Below are 7,568 nucleotides of genomic sequence, written 5' to 3'. Positions count from 1 at the left end.
TCTCTCTCTCTCTCTCTCTCTCTCTGTGCTATGGATACAGAAATTCAACCTTCAACAAGGCGTCCAAACTCCCAAAGCACATCCATATCATTGTTTAACTCATTCCAAAAAGATGGAAGATGGATTCCTACAATCATTAGCAAAGGCAATTGGATCACCATGCAACAGGCAAAATGTGGGAAAAGGAAAAGATATAAGAGCTTGTTCATCTCTGCTTGGAAGGGGTAGAATCCGAGATTTTAAGCTTGGAGTAAATAAGAATAGCATAAAAGAGGTTCTGGTGCAACATATGTTTATGCATAGAGAGCTATATTTGGAGCCTGGAAGTTCAAATCTTCCAATGTATAAACCAAATTGTAAGGATTTGATTCTTAAGGTCTTTCTTTTCTTGAACTTGGTTTAAGGTTTTCCATTATAACATTTGTTCATTTGTCTTGTAGATGTCTATCCCTCTAATCTTGAGGAATGGCAATCGATCAAGTCTATTGTTGATGTGATTGATGTGATGCATGGCTTGATTGGAGAAGAAATGTAAAAAGGTAGAAAGAAGATAGGTCTTGCAAAGAATGGAATATTCTTCTATAACCATTCTTATATTGTCCCCATGCAGTGTAGCCAATGGAGATCAATATCCCCCCTTCCTTTGCTTGATTTTTCAAGCTTTGAGTGGCCTTTGCCAAGTCTAGCTACTAGTGAGGGCTATAGATGTAAAATATTTTCTAAGATACAGAGAGCATTAAAACCTAGTACCTCAAGTAGGCTAAGTAAAGTTACTTTGTTCATGCATATTAATATATTTGTTGACTTCTTTTCTAATATTGAGATAAGAAGATCAAAGGCCATGCTTTCAGTGAAGAGACTAATATATGATCATGTTATACAATTTGTTGATGAGGGATGGGACACTAGGACAGAAGGAAAAAGCATATAAAAGATAGATCAAGACTCTATAGCTTGTAGATATATGATTGCTACTCAACATTTCATCCTTAGCTTTTATTATAGTAGATGGCATTATGTCAGTGGTAATCTGGTTGCTTTAGACCAAAATCTTGATAATTTTAGCAAATATCCTATAGTGGATCTTAATGTTTGGTACAATGAGGACATTATTGCAATCCTAAAGGTTAGATCATTGTGTGCACTACATCAAGTGAGGATGGATTTACATAATGAAGATATTGAACTACCATATTCATTTGTGTTCCAACTTAATAACAAATGAGTAAGTTTTTATATCATATTATATCCAATTAAGTGTATATTTGATTTCTCTTTCTGAATAATAAACATTTGTAACATTGTTTTTTAGAGATATCAACGAGGAGAGAGAATAATATACAATGCAATGATATTGAAGAAAATATCACTTTACTATCAGTATAAAATACATGTACAAATTTTGTGGAAAATTTTTGTTAGCCATCTCCATGACTCATACACAAGGGCTTACAATCAATGAGGCAAAGCTATTGTAACATTTCCCCCTCCCTCCCACCGTATGACCTCCCTCCTTAATTAAATGAGTTTTTAATTTTAAAAAAGGGAATAATTCTCCCTACTCACACTGCCAACTGGTGGAAAGCGCATGGGGGGCTATCGTGTATCAATGTTGGAGGAGGAGGGGGTGCCACATGTGTCATGGAGGAGGCCAAGGAACGGTACTGCGTGTGCTGTGGAGGAGACCAAGGGGGTGGCGTGTGCCATGGAGGAGGCCAAGGGGGGGTTGCCGTGTACCGAGAGAAGGAGGCAGGCGGGCTGTGATGTGCCGTGGGAGGAGGGGGAGGGGGAGGGCCCCCATACCTTACTAAATCCCCCCCCCCCCAAGACCGTATAAAAAGGGCTTAAGTGTGGAGAAGGACGTCGAGGAGGACTAGAGTTGGTGGCCCTATACACTAGTTGACTAAAGGGAAAGGAGGTTCGTTGCTAGAGAGAGAGAGAGAGAGAGAGAGAGAGAGAGAGAGAGAGAGAGAGTAAGAGAAAAGAGGAAGAGTAAGAGAGGAGAGAGAGAGAAAGAGAGAGAGAGAGAGAGAATTTCTCTCTCTTTGAAGACTTTCGAGCTTGCCATCTTTCTTTCCCTCCCTCTTCGAGAAGGTTCTCACAAACGAATTCGCTCCACGAGGAGTTGTCTCTCTCGTAACTTGGGCGTGTAGCCATGAAAGAAAAACCAAAATTATACGATGCCTCCCAAGCAAAGTAAAGTCCAACCGAACGTGAATCTCGCTTCAATCGATGGAGCTGCGGGTCAAGAAACCGCATCACTTGGTAATCAGGTGTGTCCCATAAATCCTACCCTAATGGGAGACCTTAAGAACATAGGCCGACTTCATTGGGAAGGGAGAAGTATTCAGTGAAGGTCTATGATAACTAACCACCATTTAGGTTGCATCATTCTATCATGTTGGAAATTGTGTTTATTTGCACTTTGGCATGTTTTGAATGAATAAATTACACAAAAGGTTTTGCACTCATGCACGCTAAAAAAATCAAGGACCTTATTGATTGTGCTCGTAATGCTATAGATTATGCACTAACATTGGCATGCTTGAAGGTACTGAAAAATGGGTTGTTAGGATGCTTATACATATTCGTCATTAAGTGAAAATTGTACTTTTTGCATTGCAAAATTGGTTAAACTCAAAAGGTAGGGGTAAAAGTTTGAATCAAGTCCATGAAAGTTGTGAATGCTACAATAATTGGGTTAAGTATGTTTAGGTCATTGCAACAATAGGCCGGGTTTTGGGCTCTTACAATCCTTTAGAGAGATGTAGCTCGCACATGCATTAGGCCGATGACTTTATATTCCTCGTACAACAGAAAAACACAAGCCTCTATTTATAATTTGTGTAAGTGCATTGAAAAGAAATTCCCAAGAGTAGAACTCCATATTGCATCATTGTCCTAGGAAAGACTCGCATTTATTTAGATTATGGAGAATTATGGACGGTTTCAACGGTACTGCTAGCGAGCCATATTAAAGACAGTTATAAGACATGCATATGAAGCATTAACCTTAATTGCTCAGGTAGTTCAATGAGATAAATCCTATATGGGGCTTAACTCGACTTATTTAGGATTAAAGGTAATTGAGCCAATCTATTGTTACTTCATAAGTGAACCATGAGACAAGTAAAACACTCACTGGTCTCTATTCCAAATCTGGCCTCGATAAAGCTAAAAAAACCTTGAAGATATCACCTTCAACCACGATGCAATCTGTCATTAATACAAGAGATTCGAGTGTCATTTCTTCCAATGACAAGAACCCTGGATTAAAGACTAGCAAGCTAGGGCATCTTCCAGATCCAATTGCATAATTGCTCACTCCTATCACGCAGGAGCGGGGTTAGGAAGAAAGTATTCCCTAACCCTGGAAGGATATTGAAATTGCTGCCAAGGCAAGAAGGTCAAACGCTAAGTGTCAAGTGACCCCCACCTTAGCAGATGTCTCGAGCACTCACCTGCACCTTTGTTTGTGCTTGTAAATTTAGGAACACTACTTCAATAATAAAAAAATAGATTGTGTAACCCCAAACTCATAAATGAGCATAGTGAATCAGATTGAACTTTTGGAGGGCACACCAAATCACCCCCAACTGGCCGCCAATCCTAGCCAAGGGGGTTTTAAATAGCCATGACAGGAACGTGGACCGAACCCACCACGAGAGGTCTCTCCGCGGATTGGCTTGAATGTAGGAGAACGCTTGGATGCCCGGGGGGGCTCTGGCTATAAATTCCTTGCCTCCGGGTCCTACTCAAATGATCAGCGTGACTCGAGATAGATTCTTGAGGGGCCCTTGTTACTAGTGCAAGGCGGAAACTTGGTGGAAATAAAGTGCATCCTTACGGATTGTGGATATTTTCCCTTTTGAACAAGATTTGTATCTTTGATAAATTGCTAATATTAAGTACTATTAGGGAACCTCTTTGTTTTTTTTTTTCAATGCCATAAGATTACGTGAATGAACCCCATCCTTTAAAAATGCTAATTAAGGAAGCTGCTTTTTTACATATCACACCTAAAAGTGATAGGGCTTATTAGACAACTAAAGTACGCCAAGTGAGGGAAGCGGTAGGGCGGAACCCTCGACGGGTTTGTCCTATGATAGGGTGGTCCCAGATATTTGGGAGTTTTCTCACAAGGTTTTACTGACGATCGATGCTTAGAAATCGTTAGGTTAGAACCCCGATCGATGCCATTTTAGGGGACCAGAATGGGACTATGCCCTATGGGAAGAGAGGTGGAGCGCCACATCCCATTTCCCATTCTCTTTGAACCAAGTGCAGCATGGGTCTGCTTTGGCTTGGGTATCTCTGCATAAAGTAGGATGTCCAAAACCCGATGCTAGAATGCTGTTACGAGACCTTGACCACTAAGGACTCAAGTTTCAAGTCGATCCTAGTGGGTTCGACCGTAAACATTCCATTGCGAGGCGGACTCAAGAAACCCTAGGCAAAAAACCCCATGACATTTCATAGGAGTGCTAGGCGGTGTCGCTTAGACTCATCTCTTGATGGACCACTAAAAACGTGCTTGGATAGCCGATAGGTGGGCATGTTACAGTTGATATCAGAGCTGACCAACGAGTAAAACAGTGAGGAAAAAAATCTGGAAGAGGGAGGTGATGTTTTCAGTAGGAAATGTTTTTTTTTTCTTTTTACTCACTTGTGGATTGCTGCCGCTTCCAGACTTACGAGGCATGGAGTAGGTTCCTCATATTTCATATCATGTTCAGGACAGCTATGAACTCTTCAAAGACGGTCCGACATGATGGGGATCCTGGATCGGCTCTACAACCCCTCACCGCTGTATGTGGAAAGGTATTGGACTTGCAGCGTAGGATACTACTGCATAAATCCCACCTATCTTCAAAACAATCTGAAGAGGTCAAAGTGGTTGGAAGACTTGAAGATTATCAAGTTATTCATCTTCCATGAGGCTCGTGTGAACTCAACCCCACACATCGGACACCGGCAAGTTGATCAAAACTGCCACAACTATGAGGAGGTGGTTAAAATTTTACCGACTGATAGAATTAAAGTAATGGGGCGAAATGAACATCATGGCTATCAAAAACAAGGATTTTCTAAACTTCCCATGACTTATCACTTCTTGAGAACCCATTCCCCCAATCCATACTACTATTCTGTCCCTGTAGCTAATTCCAATAGGGAATTATTAACTTGGTGTGCTAATGTAACTCCTAAGAAGAAAATCATCTCAGTCAAACCCTATCTATTCTCGAATAATTGTACTTGAGGCTTATGTTTCCCTATGGTTAAATAAGAATTTTATGTTCATTTGAATGGTTGCATAGTTGCAATGGAAAAATATGTGTGCATTAATTTAAGTTGTATAGGGTTGTGTAAATGTAATCCTAACACAGGAAAGTTTGAATGGTAATCAGATACATCCCAAAGCGCAGATCTAGAACCCTATTACCGCACTAAGCCCAACAGAGGTACAAGAGAAAAAGTTTCTTCTCAAACAAATTAAATCACCAAAATTTGATGCAAAAGGGAAGACTGTTGAAGCTGATGCTGAAATATGGATTGAATCCATGGAGGACTATTTTAGTGTAGTCGGAATAGCACCTGTGTAACCAAGCCATGATTGCTAAGCTCAAGCTCACCAGCGAGGCTAAGCTGTGGTGGAAGAAATGGTGTAAAGACCAAGCAGTGAAAGCACAATAACTTGGAAAAAACTAAAGGAAGAAATGCATGGAAGGTATATGCCACCTGCGTATAGAACTCAGAAAATGAATGAGTTCTTTAAGTTGAGGCAGTTGGGCCTGTCTCTGGAAGCATACTACTCAAAAAATTTTTCCTTGCTAAAATATGCTCCAACAATGAGTATCCCCCAACAGCTCTCGAAGTTTTGTGATGGGATAAATCCACCAATAAACACTCGGTTGGAATCAATGCATCCTTCAGATTTGCAAGATGCATTGATAAGAGCAGGACCTATTTCCCAAGAAGTCCAACCAAAATCCAGACCTTGGGCTTTCAGAGACCAAAATTCGGGGATGTCGAGAGCTCAAATTAAAAGGGCGCAAGGACATGGTCAAGGCCAACGGAAGAAGCCAAGAGCAAATGCAATCAATGACTTTGTCCCCACTCAAAGAAGCCATCAAAGCCTACGTTGTTTCCACTGCAATGAACTTGGCCACTTCAAAAGGGAATGTCCCAAGCTTGGCGGGGACCTCCAACAAGGGAAATTCAGAGGCCAAGCCAGGGCTACCTGTGGCTGCAGTTGTGTAGCATTGGGAAGGGCAAAAAATTCCAGTATTACCACTAAAGACTTAGATGAAGAAGAAGGTACGTGCATGGAAACTGAGATTGAGAGGGCAGCCGTTCATGTCGCTCTCCATAAGAAGGGGCTGAACCGCCAATTCTTGGTGATTCAAACACCATCGGACTTCCAGGGTAAGAAATTCAAAACCTTGATTGACTGTGGCAACACTCCTTCTTTCATTTCACCAACCTGTGCAAGAAGGTTAGGGATAGCCACTATAGATGCACCCACTTTGCTTGTCGAACTAGCAAATGGGTGAGAAATCACTTGTACCAGAAAAACTGCTAAGGTGGAATTCCTACTCGGAAATGAGCCCACAACTGTTAAGTTCAGAGTAATGAATCTAGGTGTCCATGAATTTCTACTCCGGATGGATTGGCTAATCCCCAATGATGCTCACATTCATTGTGGAAAGGGTCAAGTCTCCTTTCGAAATCCTAAGGGTGAGCTAGCTACAACACAAGGTGAAGCAAGTAAACCAAAGATCCAGCTACCTAAGGCAATGCGAATAGTTCAAGGAATAAGGAAGGGATTACCCATCTACTTGATCAAGCTAAAAAAAGTCGATTAGGCAGAGGACACTAATGAAGAACCATCATGGCTAAAGGAATATGTGGATGCGTTCCCAGAGGAATTGATTGAATTACCACTGCCTAGGGAAGTGGATAATGAAATTAAGCTAATCCCAAGAGCTGCTCCAGTTGTAGAAAGGCCCTACAAGATGTCCATTTCTGAGGCCATTGAGTTAAAGGAACAACTCAAACAGCTATTGGATCAAGGGTACATACGCCTCAGCAGTTCTCCTTGGGGAGCTCTAGTCTTGTTTCAAAAAATGAAGGATGGTACACTTCGACTTTGCATTGATTATAGAGGCATGAACCAAGTAACCATCAAGAATAAATACCCCATTCCAAGAATAGATGAGTTACTTGATTGACTGTAGGGAGCAAAAATCTTCTCCAAGATTGATTTAAGGTCAGGGTATTATTAGATCCGCGTCAAGGATGAGGATATTCCAAAGACAACATGCAATACCATATATGGTCATTTTGAATTCACAGTAATGTCTTTTGGATTGACTAATGCCCCTGCCACCTTTAACATGCTAATGTAGGACATTTTTAGACCACACCTCGATGATTTCATACTCATCTTCTTTGATGACACCTTGGGTTATTCCAAGGAGGAGGCGTATCATGAGTCCTAAGTTCGCATCGTCCTTGAGACCATGAGGACTCATAAGTTCTATGCTAAGAAGAAAAAGTGTGTCTTC

Source organism: Lygodium microphyllum, chromosome 8 (assembly GCF_053477565.2).
Source record: "Lygodium microphyllum isolate KBCC chromosome 8, Lygodium_microphyllum_v1.1.10, whole genome shotgun sequence".
NCBI classification, from domain to species: domain Eukaryota; kingdom Viridiplantae; phylum Streptophyta; class Polypodiopsida; order Schizaeales; family Lygodiaceae; genus Lygodium; species Lygodium microphyllum.
The sequence above is the reverse complement of the archived record's forward strand: the minus strand, read 5'-3'. Positions refer to the sequence as shown.